General features: G+C 41.7%; 1 protein-coding gene across 2 annotated transcripts in view; it reads left to right on the top strand.

Annotated features, from left to right (window-relative positions):
- MAF (MAF bZIP transcription factor) overlaps window positions 1–14,223 on the top strand; it is a 182,009-nt gene that overhangs the window by 52,449 nt on the left and 115,337 nt on the right. The window contains exon 3 of one of the 2 annotated variants that reach the window (XM_050979043.1): window positions 9,008–10,114. The exons of the other annotated variant lie outside the window; for it this stretch is intronic. The gene's annotated coding sequence lies outside the window, so the exon portion shown is untranslated. Of the gene's footprint in view, window positions 1–9,007; window positions 10,115–14,223 lie in introns of those variants that run through there. 2 annotated transcript variants of the gene reach the window in all.

Here is a 14,223-nt window from a genome sequence, read left to right as displayed (position 1 = left end):
AAGCACGTATTTGCCCCGCTCGTAGGGCATGGTCAGACATGCTGCTCTGCTGGGGCTGCTTGGGGTCAAGTTGTTACTGGCCCTGAACCATTTCTTCGGGTGCTGCACCTTCCTGCTACACAGCTTGGCTGCCATAATTGGAGCTGTGGAGCTGACCTACACCAGCCGAAACATGTTGGAAGTGGGGTTTTATAAATAGACTGTGTGGACAAAGGGTGTCTGCTCCGGGGTGTTTATGGGGCTGGGGAGAGGATCCTGGGGCAGGGATGGAGCCTGACAGTTCCCAGTGAAGCAGCACAGCCCTCTTTGCAAAACAGGGAGCGTGGTGCTGGCAGAGCCTGCGGCAAGCCCTCGGCACAGGGAAGGATGGAGAGGCCGTGACCCGGGGTGTGGGTGCTCAGCTATTTTCTCCCTGTGAGACTGGCTCCCAGGCCTTTGCTCATGCAAACCCTGACAGATCCCATCTAAATGAGTAGTTGGAAATTATGTGCTCCCTCCCTGGTCTGGGCTGGAGCTGAATCCTGCTACCAGTCTCAGGGAGTAGCTTTTGCTGCTGAATGCAATTAAAAGAACCAGAACTTGGCGCTGTGGGATCTTGCCCAGTGCTGGTAGTCAGGGTGATTGACAGTGAATCCTTTGATTTCTCCAGAGGCATCATAATATTTTAAACTTATTATTAATTACCGGTGTATTAATCTCAGAATAGTATTAACAGTATTTCAAAATATAATTTTATCCTATCCGACCCGCTGGGAAAAAAAAAGCAGTTTTGGATGAACTGAACAACTTTATAGACACTGTGCTTTATAACCAGATAGATTTTCCCTAGTTAGTTCCATTTCTATCTAATATTGGTGGAAGATTAAAGATACTGAATCAATGGCTGTAAAAGCTTACATTAAAAATTTGCAGTAAATGAGAAGAGGAAAATTTCATTAGAAACATAAATTGTAGCAACTGGAATGCCTGCAACTTATTTTTAGTATTCTACTGACAGTCACACTTGAAAGCCATTTTTTACCAAATGTTTTCTTTTCTCAGATTAAAAAAAAGGAAGAAAATGACCTCTAATATTTTGAAATATAGAACTAATTACAGCACAGAGTGATCTTGGTCCCACTGAAGTCAACTGTGGCATTCTTTATGATATTGCAGGATAGTGCAATTATTAAGAAATAGTAAGGAAATGAGATACTTTAAAGAGAAGGGTTTAAAATGAACTGGCTCTGTTGGCCTCTTTTGTAAAAATACCTTAGAGCCACTTTTATCAAGTCAAAAGGTTCATTGAAAAGAGAGAAATTAAAAGATGCTGCTCGTGGAGCCTGGCAAAACATGAAGTTAGCAACAAATATCTCTCCAACCCAATTATAACATTCAAATCAAGGAGGAAAAAAAATTATGAAATATAATGAAAGCTTTCTTTCTGCTGAAAAAGTCTGCTTGGATGTGTCCAGACCTAAGGGAATTACCAAGTCAGCATTATAGTGGGGAAAAAATGTAATGTAAATGAGAGTGAAATAATCAAATTTTTCTGGTGGAAATAAGTGCAGTTGTTTGATGTAATTTTGACACACAGCATAATATCAGCATCAACAGAGAAGTTTAAAGAATCGGTGTGTCTTCATGAGATTTCTGTACAGAAAAGCCATTCAATGGGAAAACCTAACTCAGACTTTTGTTTGTACATTGGCACCTCTATGAGAGAAAGCCCTGAATTATTTTAGTTGAAATAGAAAAATAGAGACGACCCTTTTCATTAATTTCTAGGCATCTTTTCCACTTGAAAATCCAGCATGATTGTGACATATTAATCACAAGAAATATGATGTGTGACTGGTTTTGTGCTCACAAAAATTGAACTTTGGTTTGTATTTCTAATACCAGCTCATTTAAAATTGCAGTTTTCCACAGTGAGCTACACTGGACTCATGTCACCGTGCTTCTTGCAGATGTAATTTTTCAATATCATGGGGATATAGCCCAAACAATTAAAACAATTAAAGCAGGGCATGTCTTCAGTATTTTACTCAATCTCATAGTCTGTATGAAATATATTTGTAATTTTGTGTTCATTTCCAAATGGAGACAGATTCACACACCCTCACAGCCAAACTCAGGACAAGAACCAACAATTAAATGAAGCCTGAGATCCAGTCCAAAGCAGGCATATACTCAATTTAATTTTTAAATAGCTTAATTAATAGTTTCAGCTAAAGCAAAGAAGTGAAAATGGGTCAAACTATGTAAACATTGGTTAGAAAAATACACTGTCCAGCCAAAGCACTGTAGAAGTGCTTTTAAGAAGAATGGTCTTTAAATTTAATTTAAACATGGGTTTCCAACTTAGGTAAAAGCCCAGTTCAGACAAGGCCCAAGCCAGTTTTTGTGCCACAAAGAATTACCGAGGTATGCTGAGAGTTTATTTAGTCCTTGCTTGTTCTGAGGCCGTGTTTCACCGTGCAGTCATCATTTTCTCCTGGCTGTCAGCACGTTGTTCCCTCTCAGCAGCTCGGAGCTCACGGCCGCCGGGACCTGCACGAGGGCTGCGAAACGTCCTCCACAAATATTGACCGGGATTTTGAAACGGGCTGGGAGGCGCTGCCATTGCACACCGGCTGTTTGCCTTCTGCACACGTCCACGTTCAAGTTCTTATTGACACGCCTGGGATGGGTGCTGGGGTCCCTTACATAAGCCTCAAGGCCAGGAGGGTGATTTTGCTCCGGAGTAGTCGAAGCAACACTATGTGTCTTATCTGACCAGGCATTGCTCAGCAGCCCTCACTCCATGGGAACATACACTGGTTAACTTCTTGGTAGTTTCTGGATTCCAGAGGGGCAAAATCATAAAATGCAAGGAATTTCTCTCAATCCAGAGAATTGCTGTATTACGGAGAAAACTATTCTTTACTCCAAAAAAATCCCATTTTTTGCAAAATTTTCTGTGATACTTAAATTTCTGTTTAAATGACGCAAGGATGTCATTTGAAAGGGGTAAGAGTGTTGTTTTAAAAAAATATTTTTTTGATTATAAGTAGCACTTACGTGACTCTATATATTTGTAGTTTGAAGTTTCTCCTATACTGAATTCTTTGCAGGTCTGCTTATTTGCAGTTAACTTCCAGGATCCCAACTTTTTGGTTAGAATAACTGAAAGGTTTCTGTTTGCTTGTGGGGTTTTGGGGTTTTTTCTGTTGTGGCTTTTTTTTTTTTTTTTTTTTTTTTTTGGTTTTTTGTTTTTTGTTTAACTTTAATTTGATGAAGTTAATAAAAAGAAAAATGAAGAATAGAAAAAATTTCAGATGATAAGTAAAACCAAGACCGGCTCAGGTACATTGCTTTAGGAAGATGTCACTGCCATCCCCTTCATCAGCACTTCTTACTGGTATGATAAGTTTGGGAGTTTGATTTTAAACTTTGACTAACTTTTATCACATGAGACTTTCCCCCCATTTCTTGCACTTCACCTTGATTTGTGCAGAGCAGGTTGTGCAGGAGAAGTTGGCAATGTCTGAAGGTTTCACTGCTCTTTGCCAGCCATCCCCTTTGGAGTGCGAAGTCAGGTTTGGGGGAGGAAGTCTGTGGTTGGTGGCTTTTTGTAGAGTACGTGACTGGTGGATAAGACTGTTTTGGCCTTCCTGATCTGAACCCTTTTGTTTCCATTGTGAAGGATGACACAATCTGTGCAGGCAACAAAATCCAGCTGGTTATCCTTTCCACCTGCAGAACATCTGCAGCAGGAGGGGAACGAATCAAAGATCCTTATAATGAAGGACAGTTTTTGCTGTTTATGTTCGAAAGCAAAACCACAACAGGAGACAATATCCCTTTCATGAGAATGAAGCAAACAAACATTTAGGGCTGGAGAACAGGCTAGATGAGCTGACCTACTCCAGTTTGTTTGAAAAGTCAAACGTGTCAAAGGTTCTCTGCCAGGCAAAGGGAAGATGTAGGAGAGGTTTTTATAAATGGCAGTTGGGCAATTAATGTTAACCATCAATATCAGAATGGCTTAGATTACATGATTAACTAGTAAGAGTTTTGAGCTGGCTGGTAATTTTAGATTAAATAGTCAGGCAGCCAGTGACTTGAATATTGATGAATATCCGGTGTTTTATTAATATGCATTCTCTATAAATTAGAGGCTTAGTACACAAAGAAGAATCCTAATGCTCTTGCTATTTTTCATTGCCACAGGTAGAGCTGAATAATTCATAACAATTAATTTATTTCACTGATTTAGCCTTTTGGGGTGGGGGGGAGCTAGGGGGGAAGTTGAGCATGAGTAGTATGCAGGTAATCTTTTCCATGTTTATTTACAATAAATAACTTACCAGAGACATTTGAAGACTAATTCTTAGTTGTGGGGATTTTTTTTTGCTGTTGTTTTGTATTTTAAATTGGAGAAATTTGGAGGAATATGGGCAGAAGTGCAAGCAACCTGTCAGTCATTACAAGAACCTAGATGAATTTTAAATTGTAAAAAAAGCCCAACTAATTGCAAATACAACATATACAGGGTCAGGCTCATGTTGATTTGTATTGATTGCTGCAATGCTGGTTCCACTGCATATTTGTGCTCTTCATTTAATTGATTCTAGTACTTCAAGACCAAGATTTCTTACAAATATTTCTGTGGACAGAATTCATTGTCTGTATTTAGTCCCTAAATCACAGGTAAAATGCTGCCCCTTTTGCAGCCAAGGGAAGTTTTCCCATTCAATCACAGGTAAAATGCTGCCCCTTTTGCAGCCAAGGGAAGTTTTCCCATTCAATCACAGGTAAAATGCTGCCCCTTTTGCAGCCAAGGGAAGTTTTCCCATTCAATCTCAAATATCCAGGATCCTACCTGATAGGCAACACTCCTGAAAATCCTTTTTGGAACACACCAAGTAATGACATGTCTAACACGAATGACATTTTATATTTGTGCAAACTTTCAGAATATCCATATGCAGATTTTAATTTTTTTTTTTAGGCAGTGGGATATGGTGCTGTAAATACGAGACAAGATGTTGCAGCACAAAGGTCATTTGCCAATCCTGCAGTTCAGGGAGGCTGCAGCCCTGTCTCACACTCATATCCTGAGCAGGTAATATCCAGAAACACACGAGGAGGAGGAGGAGGCTGCATGATTACTGCCTCTCCCTTTCTCTGGTTCTTACAACACACAGCAGTGAGACTTGCATAGCACACCATAAATCATTGCCTCATTATGCTCCTTCTGGAGGTTTGTTTAGGGCACCTATTCTAGTACTGGCTGCAGAAGATTATTTGTTCTTCCCAGAAATTCCTCTCTGGCACAAGGAAAAAAAATCTCTGCATCTTATTTTTGAAATAATTTCTTAGTGTGCAGAATAATTTGCATTACAGAACTGCCTAAGAAAGTAATTTCAGCAATGTCTGGAGGTGGATGATTTTGTTGAGAACAGGCAAAGGTTACAGAAGGTTTTTGTCTTTTTGTGACTAGTCAATATGAAGTATTAATAAATAAAACAGAGGGTCTTCCTCCCCTCCTTTCTTCCTTCCTCCCTTCTTCCTTTTTGCTTCCCTTCTTCCCTTCTTTCTTTCTTGTGTACAAAAAAGCTGTTGATCCCTTACCTGGCCAGGTTTTGTTGAATGATTGTAAAAGAAGCCAAAGTGCCCCATTAAAAAAACATTGTAAGATCTTTATTCACTTTTTCTGTATGTCTTTAGCCAGCCCTAGTTCACAACTGGTACAGGAGGGCACCACACTGATTGATAGAATAGGGATTTTGACGCTTGGTTTTGACTTAAGGAGACAAATTGTCCTAACAAAAGGTGTGCATTAGTTAGCCAAATTTACTAACGAGGAGCAGTATTGCTGATTCTGATAAAACAGTATTTATTTAGCCTTGCACTAAGTTAATGCTGGAATAACCTAGGTTGTACCTGCAATGGATTTGAAGGGCTAGAGCTGAGACTTTGGAGAGCAGGTGGGTACACTGCAACACGGCTGGGTTTTGCTGCAGTGACAATGTGATCTAGGATCTGATCCAGGCTCCTCAGAAATCAATGGAAATTCTACCCTTGACTTTACTGGGCTTTGGATCCTGCTCCAATTGTACCAGGATGGAAAGGAAATTACTCCAGCTTGGGGGATGAATTTTCTGGCTTGATAGATTCAGGGTTTTGAATTGATGGGTGTGTTTGTGTAAGGGGTCCTGACTTCAGGTTTGAGTGTTTTTGACACGTGTCTTGCCATTATCCTCCCTTCTAGTCACAGCTCCCTGAAATACGATAGATTTGTGTTTTGTGACCACTCACAGACATCCCAGATGAACAACAGCATTTCATAGGCAATTGTAATGTGAAACTCAAAATCGTTGTAAGCTTGCTCAAAATGTGACCTGACTTCACTCAAAAGCTCCCTAAGCTTTCTGAACCTCACAGCAAAGCTGGATGTGTTCACAGCCATAAAGAAACACAAAGCTAAGTCACTTTGGTGTGTTTTGAGGTTTCACTGCACATCCTCCTGCACCATTGTATCTGAGAGTCCTGGGTACAATTCTTATTTGATCTTAAACTCTTTCAAAGAGCCTAGGAATAGAAGATGTGCTGAGGTAAGGGCCAGAAAAGACTTTTTCTAACACCCACTGCAACCTGAGTTCCCCACAAACAATCAGGACTCAGCGAGAATTGTACCCAACTTTTTTTGATGGAAGTGCAGTGGTGACCTTCTAGATTGATTAAAGATGTGACATTGATTGACTTTGAAGGGAGCCACATCCACCCTTCTTCTGCCAAAAAGGCAGTGGCTGCAATGTGAAGCCTCAAGAAAGGGGCATTGCTTTTCCAAGTACATGGAAGACATCCAAGGGTAACGGGATAATGCAGATAATGGGATAGGGTTTCTCCCCTCCTCTCCCTCAAATACCATATAGCTAGATTTTGGCTATCCAGCCTCATGCCTTAGAAGACTTTTCTCTTACAGCTACTTAAAAGATGAAATAGCTGAGGAAATGAGCTCTTTTTGCAGGTTATTCAGGATGTTTGGTGGTTGAGAATGTCAAAAAAGGACTGATGATGTTGACTCTGCAGGAATCTTTAATGGTGGTGGGGGTATGATGCTGTGAGGAGTGGTGTCAGTGAAAGGGATGGTGTGGTGGGGGAAAGCTTTATTCCTCAGGCCAACCCACCCCTGAGGATTGTTAACACTGTCACTTTGGGGTGTCAAGTGTGAGAAGTGCTAAAATGGCCCTGTTTGCCAAAGATATAGAGTATCTTAACAATATCTGGTCTCTTTAAGGCACCTTGAGTTGGCACTGAGGAATATTGGCCTCCAAAATTACCACTTTTGAAAATCTAGGCCACTGAACCTGATATGAACTATCAGAAAGCAGAGACAAGGGAGCATTTATGCTGGAGAATGTATAGTGGGTTGAAAACTACAAATCAAAATAATTCACCCTTTTATGTGTAAATCTCCTTCACTTTGATACACAAATTGAAAAGCTGTCTGGTTTCCTTGTAGTTTCCATAAGCAAGGAGTGTGTGACTGCACCCTCTAGAATGCTCTTTAGGTGTTATTTAAAGTGCAGACCTGTTAAAGTCAAGCAAGCTCATCTGTAGGCTAGAACTGAGCCCACCAAACCTTACACCTAAAACCAGCAGGGAAGGGGGTCTCAAGTGCCATGGCTCCCTCGTGACATGGGCATGGAGTGACAAACAGTGGAGCACCAAAAGATCAAAGCACTTTTTCAGGCACAACGACAAAATCAGAGACAGAAAAACATCAGGTCCTGGTGCAGGTGTCTACTCTTCCAAAGCAGCCTTTGTCAGTTTTGACACAGCCAGATCATGCCAAGGGGATGCAGGTGGGAGCTGCACATTGGCAGTAAATAAACATCAGAAAATGAGCCTCCTGTGTGGTGCATTTCTGAGTGGGAGAAAGGCTGGAAAGCCACTGCATGAAGCCCACGTGGAAGGGATTACTGGGACACGCTGAACTTACAGAAAATTTCAGTGCAAGCATGGAAAGACAGTGTGATGTGTTTTGCTCATATTCCAGAGTTGTTTTCCCTGGTTGAGCACCTCAATGCAGGTCCTGTGGAAGTCAATAGCTGTCTTGCCTTTCAGAAGGATTATGGCCCTAAATAGCTTCTTTAGGAAGTGTACTTTGCTTGGTGATAACACAAAGCAGAGGGTGGATGATTAACACCAATTAGGATTATTTACAAGAACCTAGAAAACAATAGGTCCATAAATCATTGTCTTATCAATTGTAGTTCCTCCAGAGCAATTCAGTCATCATTGGGCACACTGTGTTCATTGCATACAGATCACACTGATGTTAGCTGAAGTGTGTGCAAATGTTGAAGGTACAATATGACCTAAAATAACAGCATGTTACAAAAAACCCTCTGTTTTCAATGTTTTTATGTTCTATATCCCCAGCAGTTTACTCCCAGGTATATTGAGTGAATTTAAGGCAACTGACAGTAGCCTTGTTTCTCTTGCGTTATGCTTCAGCTCTGTCTACGCTTGTGTCTCCCTTTGGGGTGGTTTTGCAGTAATCTCCTGGCTGTCTCCTTTTGTTGGGCACCGATCCAGCTACAGAACAGCTTCAAGGCTCACATATTCCTTCCAGAGGAGAGCCAGTGAGGGGTTCTCTCCAAAATCAAGCCAGGGCTTGGTGGGACACACTGCTCTGATCCAAGGGGCGGCCACAGCACCACAAAGTCCTTCAGGGTGTCTGTCACCCTGCTTTGCAAGAGGAAGGATGTCAAACTTCCCAGAGCTCCAATACCAGCCTGGAGTGGGGCTTGTGTTTTAGGGAGGGTCATCTGCTTTACCCTCCCCCTTTTTGCTGGTGGCTGGCAGCTCTTGAACCACTACTTCTCTTTCTTCCACCAAGGCTTCTCCTGGCTCGTTTTCCTTTTTGTTTAGTAACTGCCCAGTCTTCTTTAGCTGTTCCTCCTTGCTGCTGATCTTTTTTACTTCTACTTTTATCACTTTTTGTGATCCCTTTTCCAATTTCCAACCTTAGTCTCCCAGAAGACCTGGAGTGGTGATGGCTGGATGCAGAGGAGATCACACTGCTTATAGATCTGCACCATGAGGAGGCCAAAAGTTCTGCAGCAGCAGGAGGTAAGCCAGGACTGCTGATGGGTGTAAGGAGCAGAGAGCAAAGCCACGTGAGTTTGAGAAGAAGGCAGCAGCACCCCTGAGTATGGAGACTTTGGGGCAGTGTCATGGTCCTGTACAGGAAACTTGAAGAGACACTGAAAACTTCAGGTGGGAACACACCACCCAACCAGCTGCTTGCGTGGTTTGGTCCATGGACCTTTGGGGTCTGCCCACCAGAGACTGAAAACTCTTCAATTACCCTGAATTTCCTCTTTATGGACTTCTGATGTGATAGGAATGGCCCAAAAAAATCCAATATATCTTCTTCACCATAGTGTTTCCAGCCTGCTAACTTTCCCAGGACTACTTTCTGCTCAAATTACTGGAACTTAATTACATGAGGTTTAATTTCAGTTGCTTGGCCAGCTTTAAAAACATATATTCAAATTTGAACCACAAGGACAGAATTTTGGGAGCCTCTTTGTCCTCTCACTTTGTGTTAATTTAAATGAGGAAACTGTGCCTGTGAATCTCTGCCTTGCTTCACCTATTCCTAGTCGGTCTCAGCTCTGGAGAGACATCCCTGACTCCCAGCAGTTTAAGGGAGAGCACAAACAACCCCTTATGTTATAGTTTATGTTTTTGACACTGTGCAAACAGTAGATTTTTGTCTCCTGCTTATGCATTTTCTTGTAAATAAAATGTATTGGGACCAGAGATGGAGTTACACTGACTTTACACCCGATAATGTATTGACATTTTACAAGAAAATGTTGTATTATCCATTCATTTCACAAGTAGATCTTACAATGTTTAATTACAATACAAAAAAAGAAGTGGAAGGAGAATCAAGGGAGGGACATGAAGACAGAATGCAAAAGGACATGGATGAGAAGTGGTGGAGGATAACAGTACCTATCAAGGCATTATCTGAGAATTCCTATGATTAGGACTTATCTTTCTGGCTTCATTATTTCACTATAATCTGCTGTTTACCTGATAAGTAATAAATAACCTCCAAACTTTATTCCATTTGCTCACTTTCTTCAGATTTTGCATCAGTTTGTTCCCCTCTTAAGGTCTTATTTCTGTTAAGGAATGAAGATTTTATGGTTTTACTGGGCTTGACTTGTTCCTCTGATATTTCAGTGTTGTTATTTAGCTAGCAAGGGTCCCACAGAAATTCCTTTAATACCCCCTCCATCTATCACATTGGGATGATCAAGGATACGTTGCAGCTGATGTCCAAACACTGTTGTGTACCTGGGGTTGGGCACCCACCTCCAGCTCAGCAGATATAAAACCCTCCAAAAAGCCAGCAAAAGAGGGCTTTTTTTAAACACTCCAACCCACTAGTGGATTATCTTTAATGGGTTGGCAGCATTCCCCTTCCTTCCTCTGCAGGAATGCTGGCCTGGCTCTGCAGCCCTGGGGTTGGGTTTTTAGTGGTTTTGTTTTATTTTTGGGTTTTTTTTCTGTGTTACAGCATGCAGAAGAAATAAAGTGTAAGACTGATTTGTAATAGTTCATGATGGGTTTTTTTCCTCTGCTGTTTTTTTTTTTTCTTTTTCCTGGGATTAACTTATTTACCTGCCAGGAGACAAATGCAACAACCAGCCCTCCTCTTTGGGGATTGACCCTTGTCACCATGGCCCTGCAGGAGAGGGCTCCTTGCAGGCTGGCTGCTGTTTCTGGGAGCTCACAGACACACCTTCAAAGGTTGAGGGTTCAGCCTCTTCTGCGTGAGAGAGGAGAGGAAATGACCTTCACCCAGCTGAGCAGGGAACAACAGGAAACCCTCACGGTCCTGCCATTTCCCACCCCCAGGATCCGGAGCTCAGAGACCTTTTTGACAAACTGTTTGACACTGTCAGTGTTTTTGTCAGGGTTTAGCTGCTGCAAATATATCACCAAAGTATGTTGATGATTCATGGGGAAATGGTGTATGCTGATTTAAGTGATGGACTAGCCATTCTGTAATGGATTTGAGAATTCCCAATCAGATTGTACTTAGTTTTATCAAGCAGGAAGCTGGCAGGCTGTGTTTTAATCAACTGATAGCATCTCTTGGCAATTGGCATCCAGCTAGTGGACAGAGTACTTCTCAAAGACCAGCTCACTAAGTTACAAACAGTCGCAGCCCCTCAGATCTCTCAGCTTTATCTCCTATTTTTTCTGTTCAGACTGTTTCTTCCCCAAATGAAAATTTCAGCTGGAAGTGAAGGAAGATGAAACATATCTGCTTCTCTTTCACTGCTGTTTTAGGGGGAATGGATGAAGCAGAATGCATTTGCTTCATCCCCCAGAAAGCTGTGCTGAAACAAGCTCCTAAATGTAGCATAAAATCCCAGAACCAGACAAGTTCTAGGATTTGATCCTGACACAAGGTTTTGGAGTGCTCACATTGCATAAGTGTAGTAAATCTACAATATGGGGCCACACCAGGTAAGACATGGCCTTTTCCCCTTTGATTAGGCCATGACTCATTATTCCATGACTCATTATCTATTGTGTCACCAAAGACAAACCCAGTGTTCTGACCTGTACCAGCAGACAAGAAGAATGGTTCCCTTCCCTGATAAAACTCATCAGTCTATTCATTACTTCTGGGAGAGACCAGCTCCTGCAGAGCATCTTCACTGCACAAACCCTCAGATGCCACAGCTCCCTTAAATAATTCCCTACTCAGGATTCATGTTTTGTCACACTTATTGAGCTGTGGAGCCATCCACACTCGTGGAGCTGTGCTCAAGCACAGCATCAAACCTGAGGAGCTGGTTTGTTGTGCCTGGCTCCTGTGGAGTAGTTACTGTACTTAGCAACCCACCTCCAATATAAATATATCTGCTACTCTGAGGAGCAGGCTTTGAAAAGCACCAGAAGGGATCACTCCCCCATAAAGATTTTTTCCAACATTGCAGAGCTGTTGGGACTTTCAGAGAGAAATTCTTCTCCCACTTAAGCATCCCAGCCAGAGGGGTGAAGATTTTACCACAGGCTGACAAGCTCTGGTGCAACCTTCTTCAATGGGCCATGAACCCCCATTTGAAGTCCTGTCTGAGCTGCTCTTGTGCCATGCAGGCGTGGAGGGAGGTGGAGAGCAGCCATCCATGCAGGTGGGATTTGGGAGCCATCCATGATGTCTTTGCACAGGGGTCCTACAGCAACGTGTGGAAAAACAGCTCTGAGAGCTGAGTGCTAAAACCACGTGGGTTTGAAACTGCTCAAACATTTGGAACCCTCAGAGGAGGCTGATGATTGAAAGGCTGTAAAACAATCATGCTCCCAAAAAGTAATAAAAACAAAAGTGAGGTGTAAGGAACAGAGAGGAGTGATTCATCGGGAAATTGTGCTCTTGAAATTGTGTGACAAATCCTGGGTGAGGGAGGAGCTGTGGCATTTAAGGGCCAGATCCTGGCTTGTCCAGAGGAGTTGAAGATCCAATGAAGATTAACAATGGACCTGTAGTTGAAAGAAAAATTATAACTCCTATCTTAGATATTTTCTGTTGACCATTATCTGAAAATCAGAGTAATCACACTCCTGTTTTCAGTGTCATGTCCCATGAGGGTTTCAGCAGACAATGACCCCCACTGCAAGAAATGAAGCTTCCAATACCAGAGCCAACAAAAGGACATGTGAAAACTGAAAAAAGTCTTCTCTCTTTAGGGTGGAAGTATACAATTTCTACAGGGTCATTTTCTGTGTAAACATTCCTATTTGTATGTTTTACAGATTGAAACAAAAATGTATCTTCCAAACCTATTCAATAAGTCAAATTTAAAGCAAGTTAATTAATGTATCTAAGCTTTATCACAGAGCATAAGTAAGTGGAAAAAATCCCCCAGCCAAATGTGAAGAGTCTAATCTTGATTTTCTCATTCTTTGAGTTCATTTATTACAATGTTTGCTCACTTCTATAAAAGCCATGCTCATGTAATAATCTAATTTCTGAGAGCATCTCCAGGGACAGGAGATCACATTACAATATCTCACATTATGTGTCAATCAGGCAGTATCTCCCAAATCATAAAACCTTTGGAAAGGGAATGACACTTGAATAGCAGATTCCTCCTCCTTTTCTTTTTCCCTTTCTGAGCATTTTTTTTCCAGCCCAATGCTCTCTTCCTTTATTGTCTGACCTCATGTACCCAGGCTGCTCAGTTCTCTCCATTCTGCAGAGAAACAGGCTGTGCTGTACATCTCTCCTTGCTCTACCTGACCACCTCATCCTGTCTCACACTGTCTTTCATACAGTTTGGGATTTTCCCTTCTGTTCTGGGCTTTCATTTGTGTCACCTCATTGCCTGTATTTTGTGCCCATGGGTTCTGCTTTGTGAACTGATAAACTGGAGCAGAGAACTGGCCCTGCTGACAAAAATCCAAAAAAAGTCCAAGTTTCAGATCAATAATTCCCCTGGTCTGAATAATTTCATTTCTAGCCAAAACTGTCCTAACAGAGAGACAGGACCTGTGCAGCTGCCTCTGGTGCTACCTCACAGGCCCATTGTCCTGCGATCTTCATTTCTTTCAGCAGCTTCAGGGATCTTGATAAAGACCTCAGGGGAGGCTTATATGGTCTTAAAACATTTCATTGATCCATTCATGCCCACACAGTCCAGGGCTTTCATTTTTAAGATTCCTTCCCTATTATCATGGAAACTGTCAAATTACAATAGAAGCCTGTTAGGAACCTGCTTAAGACACCAGTGTTGTGTAGCAAAGCACTTTCAGCTTGCCCAAATCTCAGTGTACAAAGCTATGGAGTCCTTGGGATGAAAATAGGTTTTCTAGGAGATGATTTTGCTGCTCTAGATATTATTTTATATCATTCAAATCTAAAGTCACAACCTCAATCCTAGCTCATCCTGTTGACCACACAGACCATAATCAATTTTATTTCTTGTGATACATCCATTTCAAACTAGCATTGCCCATTTCTTCATGTAGGAGTTGTGCACCAAATTCTCTGGTCTGATTAATACCAGGTTACTGTGCCTACTAGTGCACTTACAACACAACTTTCCAATGGGAAAATAATCCTGGCCTTTTTAAACACAGAGGCAAGCAGAAAAAAAAGCACAACATGAGAATTAAACCAGTTCTGACAATTTCTCATTTCCATTTATTCAAAAA

The sequence above is a fragment of the Serinus canaria genome, chromosome 11, assembly GCF_022539315.1.
Source record: "Serinus canaria isolate serCan28SL12 chromosome 11, serCan2020, whole genome shotgun sequence".
NCBI lineage: Eukaryota > Metazoa > Chordata > Aves > Passeriformes > Fringillidae > Serinus > Serinus canaria.
Note: the sequence above shows the minus strand (reverse complement) of the source record. Positions and strands in the feature narration are given on the sequence as shown.